The 18082-nt window shown below is 40.9% G+C and overlaps 1 long non-coding RNA gene across 1 annotated transcript in view; it reads right to left on the bottom strand.

Moving 5' to 3' along the window:
- The window catches only part of LOC141985890 (uncharacterized), a 225898-nt gene that overhangs the window by 169951 nt on the left and 37865 nt on the right, over nucleotides 1-18082 (bottom strand). The window contains exon 2 of the long non-coding RNA XR_012639052.1: nucleotides 1334-1440. This is a non-coding gene — a long non-coding RNA (uncharacterized LOC141985890). The remainder of the gene's footprint in view (nucleotides 1-1333; nucleotides 1441-18082) is intronic.

Here is an 18082-nt window from a genome sequence, read left to right as displayed (position 1 = left end):
TCAAAAGTGTGATATGTTACCAAATCATCCAAGAAAGTCAGTAATAGCAAAAGTCTCAACAAGATCCAGATTCCTGTCTGATTCCTTTAACAAATTATCAGGCTCTTCTTCCCATTTGAATGTCTATCTAGAGTTATCTTCTGTATTAGCATCATTCCTCTATCATCTAAAAGGAGGTGGACTCCAATACTTTGTGCCAGGTGAAGAAGTCCTCCTTGTTTTTAACTAGTTCAAGCGTAGTGTAGGATTTCCTCCTTAAGTCACATATATTTTTTTCAAGATAATAGAAGCAGTGTTAGAAAACAAAGATCTACATTTAAAAACTTATTGTCCCAAATCCTGCATAAACTAATTTTAATTGCTCAGCCATAAATCCAATAGCCATTTATTGTATGGTAACAAACTTAGGAAATACATTTAAAAAGTCATTTTTCATATTTTTATCAAATATTCCTAAGCAGTACTAACTGAAATCCAGGATTCCTGTAGGAATGTTTGAGCCTGACATCAATAAAATGTTCATTTTTCACAACAGGCTGTCAATATGTCATTAATATTAAGAGAAATAAGGTTAGTAAAGTTCAATATATGTTGGGAAGTTTTCTTGACATTTAACACATCATAATAAAAGCTTTTTCAAAAAGAAAGAAATATCAGCTTGTCACTTGGAGATTGAAATTGAACCGCGCTGAGACAAACTGCTGTTTCTTCCCCATGATGAAATTCACAGGATGGGCAAAATGTCAAGATAAAAATAAACCACCCAGGGGAAAAAAACTTAAAATCAAAAGATGAAGTATAACCATTGTTAGAGTTACTGCTTTAATAAAAAAAAAAAAAATCTAGAAAATCCAGTTCTTCCCCCTAACACGATAGAAATACCCAGACATTCAACTATACTGTTGAAATGTGGTGCAAAATATATTATTGGAAATTTTATGTAGTTTAATAAACTAAATGTGAATGGGTAACTTTAGCATGGAACAAACTTTGAAAACCTTATATAAAATGTATTTACGTACATTTTGAAATTTCACTATAAAGGAAAACCACACATCCATATGAAATACTATCTAGTGAAGTCAGTTGCCAAAGCACATGTAATCTTAGAACACTTTTACATTGAAGGAACACCATATAATTGTACTGAGCATCAACAACTTCTACCATCAACGTACATCAAAATATTCCTTAATGAGCAACATCAAGCAAAAAACCTTAGTCAGGAAATCCTCTGCACAGATGACAAAGATATTCACAGGAAGTCTACAATCATATCTGTTATTTCTGAAACAGACCTTTATGAAAGGATGAAAACTACTTGCTTGCTTACCTACTGCTCAGAGCTCTTATTTTCTGTACTCATGACGGAGTCAGATTTGACTGCCCTTAACTTTAACTCTTCTCTTCAGGAGCGAACAAAACAGTGGCCACGTTTGCCTGCAATTTGTAAAGTAAATGTAAATGTTGGTTGCCAGATAGTACTGTATAGAAGCACTATTAAAGGTTATGTGGTGAGCAATACGTTATATTTAAAGCCTTTCACTAATGTAAAAGCTTCTGTGATGGACACTTTTTGATAGGTGGAATTATGGGGCACTTCCTAATGGTTACTTAGTATTTGGGCAGTCTATAGAGATTCTAGCTGCATACAGCCTTTATCCTCAATACTTCAACATGTGCTTTAGTAGCAGCCTTTTAATATAAAGACTGGGCAAGCAAAAAAGGTTATTTGAAAACCCTTTCCTTTTCCCAGTCCCTTTTAGTTCTCCAATATTTAGTTTACCCAATATTTTATTAGTATCCTTAGAAGGTGGTCAAATAGCAAAATAATGCAAAAGTAGCATTCACAAACTTTAGTCTAAATTTCAAATGTCTCAGGACATGCAGATGAACGAAAAACAGACACTAGGATGGATTTTAAGTTAATAACGTGTCTTAACAGTGGTTAAGGGCAGTATATTGCCATCCCACTTCACATACCAGGCATTTAACTTGGTCCAGTGCAGGTTTACAGGACTCCCACTGAAAAACCAATAATTTAGGGTAGACTCCTTATCCTACCAATGGAACTCAGCTCACTCTGTTTTCTAGTTTCCAACTTCCTCTTCCAACTGCCATTTTCAACTATAGATTAGAAAGATTCTCTTCTCAGGATTTATCTATTCTACATAAACACTTAGTTTGTGACTAGCTGGGGTGTATATCTACCATGCACTACCCTGTGGCTCACTCAGGGTAGATCTACATATGCACCAGCATATAGAGTATAGACACTGAACACCCAGCTTGCACAGGTATAAGTAGCAGTGTAGACGGTGAGGCAATGCTTAGGCGAGTAGACACCCCCCAGGACTCTGGGTTATATACCCTACCTGGTCTCTATACATGTTCAAGCAGCACTGCCTTTGTCTACACTGCTATTTTTAGCATCTCACTGCCTGGGCCTTTCCCCACTGCAGTGAGAGATTCCAGCAGTCAGGAAAGGTTCTGGCAGGGGGATGGCAGCAGAGAAAAACCCTGGCAGCTTGCCACTGCCAGATGTTTTCCCTGCTGCCTCCCTCTGACGGACCAAATATAGTTACACACTACAGCCCAGACACAGCCTGCCACTACAGCGGGTAGCTACACATACCCTACATTCTGCCACAAGTGCAGAAAAGGCCTAGTGTCTTGCCATGCACTAAGTTCCCTAGTGCGCTTTAATCTACTCATGTTTCAGAGCAGGGTTGGTTAAAGCCTGCTAGGGAACTTTTAGTGCACAGCAGAAGGATCCACATAGACACAGAGTGTACAGCAAGCTACTGAAAGGTAGATTTGCACCCCAGCTTGCTATGAAATAAGGGTTTGTATACTCAAGTCCTCATAGGCTTTCTGATTAACTCTTCCCTATGCAAGATGGCTGGTGGGCTTTAAAGTGTTCAAAAGGGATATATCGTCTTTTCCATGAAATGGCCTATGCTTCCTTCAATTTATTGAAAAGCTATTAGGTTGTATACATAACTGGGTGTGCTCAGGTGTATACATAACTGGGCATCACAAATCCTGAAAAAATCTCTTTCATTTGTAGTAAACTTTTTTTTTTTATTATTGCACCTAAACATTTGTTTGAAAGGCAATCTTTGCCGGGGGTGGGGGAGGGGGGGTAGCATTATTGGTTTGGGATTTTCAGAACATGTTCAGGTAAACTAAAAAGCTGTATCTCACGAAAGCTTATGCTCAAATAAATTTGTTAGTCTCTAAGGTGCCACAAGTACTCCTTTTTTTTTTTAAACTAAAAAGGGAAGCAGCAGAAAAATTATTGCCCAAAACAGTTACTCATTTCCTTGCACATTGCCGCAAAATTCCTAATGACAAAAAGTTATAGTCCAGAACTATTCTGAAATGTACTGGATTCCCCCCCCCCCCCCAACAACTTCACTTCATTCTCATAGTCTCCTTGAAAAGACTAAATGATACAGAGACCAAAAAAATAATTTTTCATTCAGAAAAGGATCAGCTCATACATTTCTACAGAAAAGGGAAATGTTGTACACACACAAAACGTCTACGCTAAAGGATTGTAAAGGTTGCAAAGTCAAGCACACAAAAATCTGGAAATGGCAGAATTAAAAGGTTCCTGTGCTACCTTAATTCAACCCTCTTGTGTATATATATCATGATACAGTCTTCAATTACATGATCACATATTTGTTTTTCCACAGGAGCCCTGCTTTATTCAGTGCACAGAATGTATGGTGCTCCCTTAACAAGCAGCTATTCAATATTTTGTTTTCTACTTGCTCTTCAATGTGTGGCCTCACGCCTTATTTGCTCTGATGACAGAATTATTAATTTCATTGTGGGCTTTTTTATGGTGCTCATCACTCTAATATCGGAGTACTTCTCAAATAATATTGCCATCAGGCTAGCAGATAAATGTGGTTTAAAGAGCTTTAAGATCTGTGTTGATTGTGTCTGGTTGCTTTGTTAAACATCTAGAACATTCAGGGATGTGGAGTTTCAGTTCAGTTTTAGGAAATTCTCATTGGTCTTTAAGTGTCACCAGGCATCTCAAACTGGCAGTGTAAGCACTTCTGCAGGATGCAGAGCAAATATAAACTTCCTGATGAAGCTTAACCCTTTATAGCACAGGAACTGTATTTTGTAAATGGCAAGGAACAACTTTATGTGGCACTGAGGATGGTTAGGGTAATCCGTTTTCACCAGTTATGTCAATGATGTAATGTTAGTTTCCCAAGTGCTGGGTTTTCTCTAGCTGGCTGAGACTTTGGTGATGCTGGTTGCTCTAAATTCCTTTCTTGCCATAATACACCTTGTAGCACATTTCCCTTTGAAATTCTGTGACTATTTGTGGATTAAGGTGCTACTACACCAGAGTAAGGTATTAGAATCTGGCCTGTTCTGTACTGTTTCATCTTTTATTTCAGACAAGAACACAGATCATATTTTATTAAATGGGTAACTTTCCAAATCCCCTTTTCTCAACCAAACCTTTTCACAAATACAGCCACCTGACTGATTGACCATAGTAAATACCCAGTTAACAGAATACCTTTTCTATGAGTATTCCCTGGGAATGGAGATAGAGGAAAATCTAAAATGTACACAAAAATGGAAGTTGGGTTGAGTCCCCTTTGAAATTATTTTCATTAGTGACTTATACTGGTCAGGACGGTGATTTATTTCAGGTTATATTTTCATCTGACAATCAACACTTCCAAATGCATGGTTTGGTCAGCAATGATTGTTTTCAGATTTTTTTTTAAAGTTGAATATAGAATGTTTCTATCAAACAAGTGTCATTAGTTATTGTCTATTACTTGAAACATTGCCAAGATTCCACTTTTACGGTTACAATTATAGGGCTTAGTCTTTGTTACCTGCACTTCTTTCAAGCAACAGCTAGTTAATGGGCTGCCACTACACCATTCATGGAATATAAACTTCAAAATTTAAGTTAGGGAAAGATTTATGTATTGTTAGTACTTTATCTACACATTAGAGAAGAAAATTAGCTTTTTAATGTGCATTTACTGAAATGTGCATTACCTAACATTTCATATCTCTTATTACAGAACCAAGGTAAAGGTGATTTATGCAAAATCAAACACTGATACACTAACTGATCCACAGGAGGCTTGCATTTCATTTAATGCATTTTAGATAAGAAAAATGGAGAATCTGGTCCCTAGTAAATACTATATTAGAGCAAGACAAACTATTCACAGGAAAGAGTTTTTCTTGATTAATTTATTCCTCTTTTCTGTTTATTAGTTATCCATGATCAGACTGATGTTTCTGAGCACAGAGCAGATGGGAGCATTAGTAATATTTTTCTTAATCTATTATTTCTAACAATGCCAACAAGTGTGCTTAACTCCTCCTGAAACAGAAGATATTACCTCTTCCCCCAGGAGCTTACAAACATCAGGCATGATGTAATAATGGGGTACCAATACAGCAAGGAATGGGAGAGGTAACATCAATTAGATTACAGTTACTCAGCAAAGGTTAGGGTGTTGCATTAATGTAGTGGGGATTTTGACTGTGTTTTGTGAGACTGTGTTTTATTTAGAATAAATAGATGTCCAAGGCAGAAAAGTGAATGAAGAGAAGGTGGTGGCCTGGCAAATTAGATAAGGAAGGGCATTTCAAGAAAAAAAGTGATCATGGAAAAAGTGTGAAAAGAGTTTTTGGAGAAGAGGACAAAAAATATACAGGCTGCCAGCATGGGTGGAGCGGAGGAGGCCCTAGGAACCACACTCTAAAGAGCACAAGGCACTGTAGATGAGGGACAGAACTATGGAGGACCCTGAAGGTCAGGACAAAAAATTTGAACCTAATGTAATGGAGAAGGTTAAGTAGAGGGATTCAAAGAGGGGCGTGATATGATAAGATGAATGGACAAGGAATACAGATCTTAACAGCAATGCTCACAATGGAATGAAGTTTGGGTGGAAGACACAATGTGGTGTGAGGGCAGCCAACGGGGGAGGAAGCTATTAAAGATGGTAAGGGATTGGACAAAATTTTTGCTGTCTGGACAGAAAGAAAAGGTTGACTTTTTTAGAGGAGTTCTGAAAGGAGCAGGATCTGGATCTGAATGTAAGGGATGAAGGAAAGAGGAAGAAGCTGAAGACGACACCAAAGGTAAGGTCATGGCTGACAAGAAGCATAGTGTCAACAGTGTTAGAGAATGAGGAAAGTATAGAGAGTACTGAAGAAAAGAGCAGTAGTTAATTTTTGACCTTGTTATGTTTAACTTACCAGCAAGGAGGAGGTGTCAGAAAGTCAGGCTGAAATAAAAATGTAGATGGAAAGAAATGGGTCAAATGCGGAGAGGTTGATTTGCTAAGTCATCAACATAGACATGATATCTGGCCCTATGTGAGCAGATGAGATCAGGGAAAAGATATACAAAGGAAAAATGGAGAGGGACAAAAACAGACATGCAGGCAGATATAAGAGGAAGCACAAAACTAAAACAGTGAAGGATAAAGATACAGTCAAAGGGATAGAAGAACAACCAGCAGAGGCCACCACTGAGAAACCCAAGAGAAAACAAGATGTTAAAAGGTAGGGTATGATCAACAGTGCCAACAGCAGACAAGAGATTAATTAAGATGAGCTTCTTTCACTGCAAACTGGAAATGAAAAGATTGTGGTTTAGTTTTTATAAACTCACAATCTAACACAGCTGAGCTCAGAATTTTCAGTTAATTAAGGACAACTATTCAACTAACAGAAGGAAACTGGAAGCAAAGACAAGGGCCAAACTCTTGAAGCACCTAAACCACTGAGACTGAAGTAGCTTTTCATATCATTTGAAAAAGTGATGTAATTTTACTTTATTTTGATATTAAAAAAGATAAACTATGAAAATGGCTATGAAAAAGCATGGTGTTTTAAAGACAATGAAGTGGAGTGGGAAAAGAACGAGAAGAAAGTGGCTAATAACCTGTTCTTATCCATCCATCAGCTAGATGGTGCATAAAAACAAAAGAGGGAATTGGAAATGATGTTAATGTAACTCAGTGGTTTGGACTTAGTGAAGTAGGTCTAAAACCCTATTACTTTCTTAGTAATGCCTAATGGGGCAAAAACATTGTTGCGTGTGGTTCTGGGTATGTCGTCAGTCGTCCCTCCCTCCATGAAAGCAATGGCAGACAATCGTTTCGTGCTTTTTTTCTGTGCAGACGCTATACTGCTTTCAGCAGACAGTGCAGTAGGACTGCTAACCGTCGTCATCCACCACTTCTGCTGCAACTCTGCTCTGCTGCTATTGTCTCAATAGCGAGTTTCTCCATGTTGTCAGTCATGGGCTCCCAGTTATGTGTGTTCTTCCTTGGGAAACGTGTGTGGTGCTAAACCGTCGTCCTCCACTGCTTCTGCTCCAACTCTGCTCTCATGAATCCACCTCGCAGGTCCTCTTGTCGTTCTCTATAAATATCTATTCTCTTGGCATCCATCGTCAGCCACCACTTCCGCCGCAACTCTGCTCTCCTGCAGACGCCATACCACAGCAAGCATGGAGCCCACTCAGATCACCGTGGCAGTTATGAGCATTGTAAACACTTCAAGCATTATCCTGCAGTATGTGCAAACCAGAACCTGCAAAACCAGGCAAGGAGGCGATGGCAGCGCGGTGACGAGAGTGATGAGGACATGCACACAGACTTCTCTCAAAGCACGAGCCCTGGCAATTTGGACATCCTGGTGGCAATGGGGCAGACTCATGCCGTGGAATGCTGATTCTGGACCCAGGAAACAAGCACAGATTGGTGGGACCGCATAGTGTTGCGGGTCTGGGATGATTCCCAGTGGCTGCAAAACTTTCACATGTGTAAGGGCACTTTCATGGAACTTTGTGACTTGCTTTCCTCTGCCCTAGAGCACAAGAATACCAAGATGAGAGCAGCCCTCACAGTTCACAAGCGAGTGGCGATAGCCCCCTGAAAGCTTGCAATGCCAGACAGCTACCGGTCAATCGGGAATCAGTTTGGAGTGGGCAAATCTACTGTGGGGGCTGCTGTGATCCAAGTAGCCAACGCAATCACTGAGCTGCTGTTATCAAGGTTAGTGACTCTTGGAAATGTGCAGGTCATAGTGGATGGCTTCGCTGCAATGGGATTCCCTAACTGTGGTGGGGCCATAGACGGAACCCATATCCCTATCTTGGCACTGGAGCACCAAGCCGGCGAGTACATAAACCGCAAGGGGTACTTTTCAATAGTGCTGCAGGCACTGGTGGATCACAAGGGACGTTTCACCAACATCAACGTGGGATGGCCGGGAAAGGTACATGACGCTCGCATCTTCAGGAACTCTGGTCTGTTTGAACAGCTGCAGGAAGGGACTTACTTCCCAGACCAGAAAATAACTGTTGGGGATGTTGAAATGCCCATAGTTACCCTTGGGGACCCAGCTTACCCCTTAACGCCATGGCTCATGAAGCCATACACAGGCACCCTGGACAGTAGTAAGGAGCTGTTCAACTATAGGCTGAGCAAGTGCAGAATGGTGGTATAATGTGCATTTGGATGTTAAAAGCATGCTGGCGCAGTTTACCGACTTGGTTAGACCTAAGCGAAACCAATATTCCCATTGTTATTGGTGCTTGCTGTGTGCTCCATAATATCTGTGAGAGTAAGGGGGAGATGTTTATGGCGGGGTGGGAGGTTGAGGCAAATCGTCTGGCCGCTGATTATGCGCAGCCAGACACCAGGGTGATTAGAAGAGCACAGCTGGGTGCGCTGCGCATCAGAGAAGCTTTGAAAATCAGTTTCATGACTGGCCAGGCTATGGCGTGACAGTTCTGTTTATTTCTCCTTGATGAAAACCCGCCCCCTTGGTTCACTCTACTTCCCTGTAAGCCAACCACCCTCCCTCCTTCTATCACTGCTTGCAGAGGCAGTAAAGTCATTGTTGTTTCAAAATTATGCATTCTTTATTAATTCATCACACAAACAGGGGGATAACTGCCAAGGTAGCCTGGGAGGGGTGGGGGAAGAGGGAAGCACCAGGTGGGGTGGTGGATGAGAGGAGGAGGGAAGGACAAGGCCACACTGCACTCTAAAACTTATTGAATGCCAGCCTTCTGTTGCTTGGGCAATCCTCTGGGGTGGAGTGGTTGGGTGCCCGGAGGCCCACCTCCCATGTTCTTGGGCATCTGGGTGAGGAGGCTATGGAACTTGGGGAGGAGGGTGGGCAGTTACACAGGGGCTGCAGCGGCGGTCTGTGCTCCTGCTGCCTTTCCTGCAGCTCCACCAGATGCCGGAGCAGATCAGTTTGATCCCCCAGTAGCCTCAGCATTGCATCCTGCCTCCTCTCATCATGCTGCCACCACCTCTCCTCTTTTTCCGGCAACCTCTCATCTTGCTCATCCCTCCTGTCCTCGCATTCATTTTCTCCTTTCCTGGACTCTGCCATTGTTTGCCTCCACACATTCTGCTGAGCTCTTTCAATGCAGGAGGACTGCATGAGCTTAGAGAACATTTCACCGCGAGTGCATTTTTTTTGCCTTCTTATCTGCGCTAGCCTCTGGGACGGAGATGATAGGAGGAGTGTTGAAACATTTGCAGATGCGAGAGGAAAAAAAGGGAGAGTAGTATTTAAAAAGAGACTTTCACGGTGAACCAAGCTGTTAACATTACATAGCACATGTGTTTTTGTTTCAAGGTCGCATTTTGCCTCTTATATTGAGGGCCTGCTGGTTTGGTGTGAGAGATCACACACACAGGGCTGGGCAACAGAATTCAGCTTGCAGGCAGCCATGGTAAGCTACAGTCTTTCGGCTTCTTCAACCATCATAACATGTGGGAATGGTTTCAAACAGCAGCGCCCTCCTTTCCCATACCAAGCACCCATTGGGTTGGCCATTTAAAAGGAGGGACTGTGGTTTTCAGGTTAACTAAACCCCCCTCCACCCAATTCTCTGGGATGATCGCTTCACCCCTCCTCCCACCACGTGACTAGTATCAGGGAAGATCCCTGCCAGCCAAACGCTAACAGCTCAGTGTGAACAGGCCCCCCCACACACACCGCTAAAAGCGGGGATGACTTCTTTTCAGCCACAGGCAAACAGTCCAGCAGGAACGGCCACCTCTGAATGTCCCCTTAATAATGTCCCTGGAGGATTTCCACTCCATCCCCAGACATGTTAACAGACTTTTCCAGTAGCTGTACTGGCCGCAAATACATCCCAAATCTTCAGGGCAAATTAATCATTACACACGCTTGCTTTTAAACCATGTATTATATTTACAAAAGGTACACTCACCAGAGGTGCCTTCTCTGGCTTCATGGTCTGGGAGCTCACCTTGGGAGGGTTGGGAGGGTATTGGCTCCAGGGTGATAAATAGTTCCTGGCAGTTAGGGAGAACGGTTTCTCCACTTGCCTGTTGTGTGCTATCCTCCTCCTCCTCTTCCTCATCCCCAAAATCCTCATCCCTGATGCGTGAGGTTCCCCACTTGCAGGTGTCCATGGACAGGGGTGGGGTAGTGGTAGGGGCACCCCCTAGAATTGCATGCAGCTCATCATAGAAGCAGCATGTCCGGGGCTCTGACCCGGAGCGGCCGTTTGCCTCTGGTTTCTTGGTAGGCTTGCCGGAGCTCCTTAATTTTCACACAGCACTGCTGCGGGTCCCTGTTATAGCCTCTGTCCATCATGCCCTTGGAGATTTTTTCAAATATTTTGGCATTTGGAACAGAGTTCTGATAGCACAGATTCATCTCCCCATACAGCGATCAGAGCCAGTACTTCCTGTTCGGTCCATACTGGAGCTCTTTTGCGATTCTGGGACTGCATGGTCACCTCTGCTGATGAGCTCGCCACACTGACCAAACAGGAAATGAAATTCAAAAGTTCCCAGTGCTTTTCCTGTGTACCTGGCTAGTGCATCTAAGTTGAAAGTGCTGTCCAGAGCGGTCACAATGGAGAACTCTGGGATAGCTCCCGGAGGCCAATACCATCGAATTGTATCCACACTACCCCAAATTTGACCCGGTGATGTTGATTTCAGCACTAATCCCCTCGTTGGGAAAGAGTACAGAAATCAATTTTAAGAGCCCTTTAGGTCGACAAAAATGGCTTCGTCGTGTGGACGGGTGCAGGGTTAAATGGATCTAACACTGCTAATTCGACCTAAACTCGTACTGTAGACCAGGGCTTAGATTGCTCACATGGGTAAGTAGGGGCAATCCCTGACATCACTTACTACCTTGTTCAATTTCCTACAATTCCTAGCTTCTGCTTTATATTCAACTTCCCCTTTCTTTCATTTGTTATGTACTTGCTCTGGGTAGCTACAGGAGACGTGAGGAATTGCCTGTACAAGCCCGTTTGCATTTCTTAAGTTTTGTATGTTTTGTATGTTTCATGGTTCTGTGTTGATTCTTCATATTGTCATGGAGGCTCTTCATGACTGCTGGCTGAATGGTTGGGGACCAGAACAGGAGTGGGGTACTTTGACATTTGGCCTCCATTGGATACAAAAGTGGCTTAGTTTGATAACCCAGTGACAGCCGGATTCTGACAAAGCCCAGTGATTAAGCATGCAACTATAGCCACATTGCCCTGTCAGCTTGTACACCCAGAGCAGGGTCCAAATTTTCAAGCCTCCCATTCAGAAATTCCCCATGGTTCTGGAGCCCCCAAAACAGAGCATTCAAATACCCTGCTGCACACCATAATCACACCTTTGAGAATGCACATGTAACTCTCTTGGCACTTCTGTTCCCCATCTGTCAAATATGGATAAAAATACTTAAAATGACAATGTCACTGTGGGGCTTCATTTATTAACGCTTATACTTTGAGATTCTGACATGAAAGACACTATATGCATGAATTATTACTGCATCATTTAAAAAATATTTGGAAACACTAATAGGACCAGGTCCAGAAGAAGATTTTTTTTTAAAATAACATCAGTCATTAGATCCCTTTGTATATTATTGTTCTGAAGGTACCAGCCAAATCCATTTTACCATACTGGATGTAATATGTATAATAATTACAGCAGATGCTTTAGTTAAAATGAACTAAGTACTGCTTTCCAGACGCGCATAAGCCATTTCTATAAACAACTGTATGTTTTTCTTTCCAAAAGTGGAAGCTTTATCCAGTAAATGAGCACAAGGATACCATGATTTCTCTTGAAAATCTTGCTACTACAGTTTACATTCATGACAGTTTGGAGTCTCAGCATTTACATTATAAGCCTCTTTTTATGAACTTTTGTAAGTTGGCTAACCAATTCACTCTGGACAGAAATGTGACATATGGAAACAGAGTAGGAATACAATTTTAAACAATTTCTAAATAAAACAATTTGATTCTGTTCCATAATAATTATTATTCTTTTATTTATGAATTGGATGCTGAAGAAGATGAGGGGCTGATTAGAATGACAAAGCCAGGCATAGTGCAGTGACATAGCAATTTTAACTATTCCCCTGTATCTATCTGCACCTTCCATATGACTGGTTTTCTGCTTTGGAGCAGCCCTTCAGCATAAATTGCCAGTCTCATCCCAAAAAGAGCAGTGATTTTATGAAGTGCACATATGTCCGGAACTGAGATGAGAACCATCAAATGAATTCGGATTTAAAGAAATCAAACTGATGAATTATGGTACTTTAGATACTTGGGCCAAAGTATTCAAACTTAGGCACTTAAAGTTAGACATCTATGGCAACATTTAGTCACCTAAATAAGTGGCCTTATTTTTAGATGTTCAGCATCCATAGTTCTCATTAAATGGGACTTGGCGTACTCAGAAGCTCTGTGGGGGAAATACAAGTTAATTGTTTAAGTGGTTAAATACAGATTTTATACCAAAACTTTCCAACTTTGGTGCCTAAAGTTAGGTACCTACATCATTGTGTCTTAATATTTCTGCAGTGCCCACAATGCAGAAGCTCTGTAAAAACACTAAAAGAGCATGTAAACTAAAAAGCTAAATAAGATAAATAATGAGGGAAAGATAGTCATTATCATGTATTGCACACACAAACCAGTCTGTGTGATGACTGGCATAACTGTTAGTTTTCTGTTTTAAATACAGAATATATGAACTCTCTCAGTATTGTCAACCCCAGATGTTCAAAAACCATAAATCAGGCACCCAAAATTATGAAGTTGGCTTTAAAATAATGTGGTTTTTTTAATTAAGTTTTTGATTCAATTTGCATCCTGGTTTTTGAGTCTTTAGGATGCACTTGGGTGACATTTTGCAGCTTTTCTCTGAAATGAGGAGGGCTAGAAACCTTTTTCTTTTAAATAAAAACTGGGATTCTCATGTAATCACTTGCCTCCAGGATCCACTAGTGTCAGGGTGTGGGATCCTCAAAAGAAGTCCCCACTAGCCATGCAGGAACAGGCCCTCACCTCAGCCTGAAGGTGAGAGGGTCATAATCTCATCATGACAACAATGTAACCAACACACTTCATAGAACATCAGGGCTGGAAGGGACCCTCAGGAGGTCATCATTGGTCACTGCTCAAAGCAGTGCCAATCCCCAATTTTTGCCCCAGATCCCTAAATGGCCCCCTCAAGGATTGAACTCACAACCCTGGGTTTAACAGGGCCAATGCTCAAACCACTGAGCTATCCCTCCTTGTAGCCTATATTTGCATACTGTGGGCCTTATTCTCAGTGGCCTTGTACTTTGTGTAGTCACTTATGCCTGTGCAAAGTAGCTATAAAATTCTATCAAATCAGAATGGTAGCTTTTTACCTTCACTTTGTATAGGTGTAAATGAATACACAAGGAGCAAGGCAGGCCTACTAGTACTTTAGTATTACATTTTGGTCCTTTAATTTCGGCTAGAAGAAAGAATAGAGTATTGTGTCACATCTAAAATTCTGCTTCATTTTTTTTAAACAAAATAATTTAGCAAGTGGTTCGTCCATAGCATAGTCTAATTATGTATATAAAATGAACAAGATTGAAGGTTACTAGCACACATGCAGTAAATCTTCTCAGTAAACATTTCAGTAGACAGTTAGGCATGTGGCTTTAGCATGCCTACATGGCAGTCAGAACTATATCATAAATCTTAATAGCTCCACTAACAGCTCTAATTTTTCTTAATATTTTGTTTTCCCTTTTAAACTTATGATAGAAGTTCTCTCAAGCCGGGGTAACTACAATGGGGGCCCTTACATATTTGCCAATTTTGTTTACAGTATGACTAAGTTACCTCAGAATCTAGAGTATTGGTTTATGCTTCCCAATGCTTAGAACAGGAAATACCCTGAATATTGCAAATACTGAATTAGCTTACTGCAAATCCTTAATTACAACAACTGATAATCATTTAAAAGCCCACCACTGTGTATTAAAGACTTAAGCAGAGAAAGTCTGGAGTTATGACTACCAGCAGCAGCTGAACCACTGCTAATAACAGTCATATCTCATGAATGAAACAAACGTCCACGTTAACATAATTATATTGCACTTGAGTGGGGATGCATCTGAACCATGGGCATAATGGACCAAGGGAGATTTGATTTATATATGCTCCTATGTAGGTGCCAAATACATTAAGTGCACACAATCCTCCAGAATGGGACAGAGAAAAGAGTACTGATCATTGTCCTTTTATTCCTGCAGTAGTCAAAAGAGCAAACTGGATTTGCAAGAATAGTTCAGCCTGCATACACCCCAGCACACTGGACTGTTTGGGGAAGAACTGTCTTGAAGGGACAATTTCCCCACCACTACCAAGCTGTCCTTGGGGTGGCAAGGCATTACATTGCCCTTAACACAGGCAGGGTCAAAATGGCATCGTAAAATTATGAGCCACCAAGGGATTAAAAATATATAGTGCCTACAACATTTTTTTTAAAAGCAACTATCTAAAACACTTTTTCTCTAAAACACATGGGCCTATGTGGGAGTGCACATATATCATATATAAAGACATGTCAGTATGGTGTAAAGGTTTTATCATACTCTTTTAGAATTACCCATATAGTTTATCCTTAGCTCTGCCTGTGTGTGGCATACAGAGCTATGTGCCTAACGTTCTTTTCTATGTATTGTACCTTTAAGAGAAAAGTTAGCCCCTCTAGCCTGTATGCAAGGTCACATCTGCGGTCACAGAATGTCACACACACTGTGCTGATGCTTAGGCTATGTCTACACTAGAGACCCGTGCAGCTGTAAGGTCTCTTGTGTAGCTGCTCTATGCGGTTGACATAATTAAACCACCTCCAATGAGCAGCAGAAGCTATGCTGGTGGGGGAAGCTCTCTGGTCAGCATAGCTCAGTGCAGAATGCGACTTATGCTCGCTACATTTATGTCGCTTTGAGAGGTGTTTTTTTTTCCCACACTCCTGAGTGACATAAGTTTTGCTGACATAAGTAGTAATGTAGACATGGCCTTAGAGACTTTATTTGTTCTTTCTTTCCTTGTTTCTTTCATCTAAAATAGGTTATCTGGACTCAAAGTAAAAGTTTATTTTCTGGCTAAAGAAACACATAGCGCCTAGTGAATGCATGGCCAGGAATGGGGGCAGCACCAGTAGCTGCGGTGCTGTTGGCTGCAGGCCTCTTGCTCAAGGTACAGCATAAACGTAGTGCTCTCTCAGGTCTCACTACCCTCTGAAAACTTTACCTGTGAACCATCCATAGTTACTGTGGGGGAAGCATACCATTTAGAGTAGCATCACTCTAGCACCTTCCTTCCAACTCACACCTCACTAGCTGAGTCACTTTATCCTTCTGCAGAGACTCACCACAGCTAGCAGGTTTGCTTCTTCACCACTTTCACAGGGCGGGATCAGCCTATGTGATAACACTGTTGCCTTTGTTATCTTTCCCCAACATTTACGCAAATAAAAATCACTCACAGAAGTGGTTATGAAAAAGCAATCAAAGTATCCAAACATTTGCCCATTTTCAGCTACACTGAAGATAGTGATAGGTACTGAAGGTGCCAGTTACATGAATAAAGAAAAGGAGTACTTGTGGCACCTTAGAGACTATCCAATTTATTTGAGCATAAGCTTTCGTGAGCTACAGCTCACTTCTGTAGCTCACGAAAGCTTATGCTCAAATAAATCGGTTAGTCTCTAAGGTGCCACAAGTACTCCTTTTCTTTTTGTGAATACAGACTAACACGGCTGTTACTCTGAAAGTTACATGAATGAGGATTTATATGAAGAAAGTTAAAAATGGATAGATAGTACCTCTCCTTTGAATTGGTCTAATTGGTCTTGATCCTGCAAGATATTGAATGCCTCCTATAAAATGCTGCTGGGTCCCCTCAGGTTCCCTTTACCTTATTAGCGGTTGATAGCATACAGCACTGTGGTTGATATAGCTCTGGCATCTTCATGAAACTACTCACAGTATTTATAAACCATGTATCTACATGTGTGCCACAGATGTTTGGGGGAGCATGGCTATTGTTACCTTGGATACAATATTAATTCATTAATGCAACCTGACACTTGGTATTTTCTTTTTTATTAAAGAAGTCCCCTAATATTTTTATGTTTTAATAAAATAGAGATTTTGCAAGTATTTTTTTCTTTCCCATACTCAGAATGCACCTAACAAAAAGTGGCATTTGCCTGTTGTTTATACGTTATGCTGGAGATAAGGTTATCGGCTGTTTTACAATTCCAAAGGAAATTTATTGATAAAAAAATGAACTAAATTGACTCTTGCAGCAACATCTGACTGTGACAGGTCTGTGACTATCTGCCTGTTTATACCTATTCTTTTAGGCAGCATAAAATTAACAGCCTGTGTCCCTTGTAAAATAGTTTTAGTGATAGAATATGCTTAAAAAGTTAAAAAATTCCCTTTTGCTTATACTTTAGAAGGGCTCGTTCACAGAAGTTATATTTTAGCAAGAAAAATTTCAGTATACAGGATGACCTAAAACAAATCCTGCATCCAGATGTGCCTATTGTGCCATCTTCAGGACATTCCAGAAATATAGTTATATTGGATTTTCCACTTCTTTCAGTACTCCATCATGAGAAGTGTCTTTGTTATATACATTCCACTTCTGGGATGAGCAAGCCAGATTGGGAAGTTTAAAATATAAATAAATAAATAAATAAATAATCAGAAACTACCTTTTACTACAGCATAGGAATAATGACTGGTTTATTATTTTTAAGAGAATGACAAAAGGCTAAAATGTGTTTATTTTTATTAATTTAACATTTATTCTGTTAGCCCAAAGAGATGAGCAGTTATTTCAGCTGTATAAATATTATATGACCAATGATTATTATGCCAGCACGCTGTGCTAGGATCCAATATGCAAAATCCCCAAAGTGATCAGGGAATAGAAAACTGGAGTCCCCCACAGAGAGCTACATTAACCTGCTTGGATTGGGGTTTGTGTGTGTCCCACTCCCAATTACTTTTACATTAGCAAAATAAAAACGCTACTTAATTTCCAGGACCACCCTGACACTACATGTGCTAGCATCCTGCTTGTGTACCATCCCCTGTGCTTTCCGGGGTAACTCACAAACACATACTTCCAGTGCCAATTAAGTATGTCCAGACCAATAACTGAAAGAGGAACTCTTTTTATCCGTGAATTATGCCTGTGTACTGCCAGACTGTTCTTCATTTCCCAATTAATATTAAAGAAAAATCTATCCACAGCCACCAGATTGTTGGCACCTCTCCCAACATGCCATGATAGCAGGCCTCACCACATCAAGGAAATAAACAGAATATTTACCCAGTCCCATAGGGGTGCATCCCACCAAATCATCTCTTTCAAGTGAGAAACAATTCAATGGCCAAAAAAAAAAAAAAAAAAAAAAAAAAGCATCTATGTTAACACAGAGTTAATGTTGTTTTGTGGTATGTCATCCCCTTACAGTCATGGCTGCCCATGCAACTTTAACTCTGTCCTCTTTCAGCAATACCCCTATAAACCCCATTAACACACATACCTTCGTTCTGGCAACCCTTCGGTTGCTGAAGCGACAAGCGTTTCCACCTCCTTTTACAACTCATTCACTCTCACCCACAAGTTTCCATCTACAACTATTAAAGGACAAAGAAAAATAATGTTGCTCACACCAAGTTCCCT

This window comes from Natator depressus, chromosome 4 (genome assembly GCF_965152275.1).
Source record: "Natator depressus isolate rNatDep1 chromosome 4, rNatDep2.hap1, whole genome shotgun sequence".
Classification (NCBI taxonomy): domain Eukaryota; kingdom Metazoa; phylum Chordata; order Testudines; family Cheloniidae; genus Natator; species Natator depressus.
The sequence above is the reverse complement of the archived record's forward strand: the minus strand, read 5'-3'. Positions and strand labels throughout refer to the sequence as shown.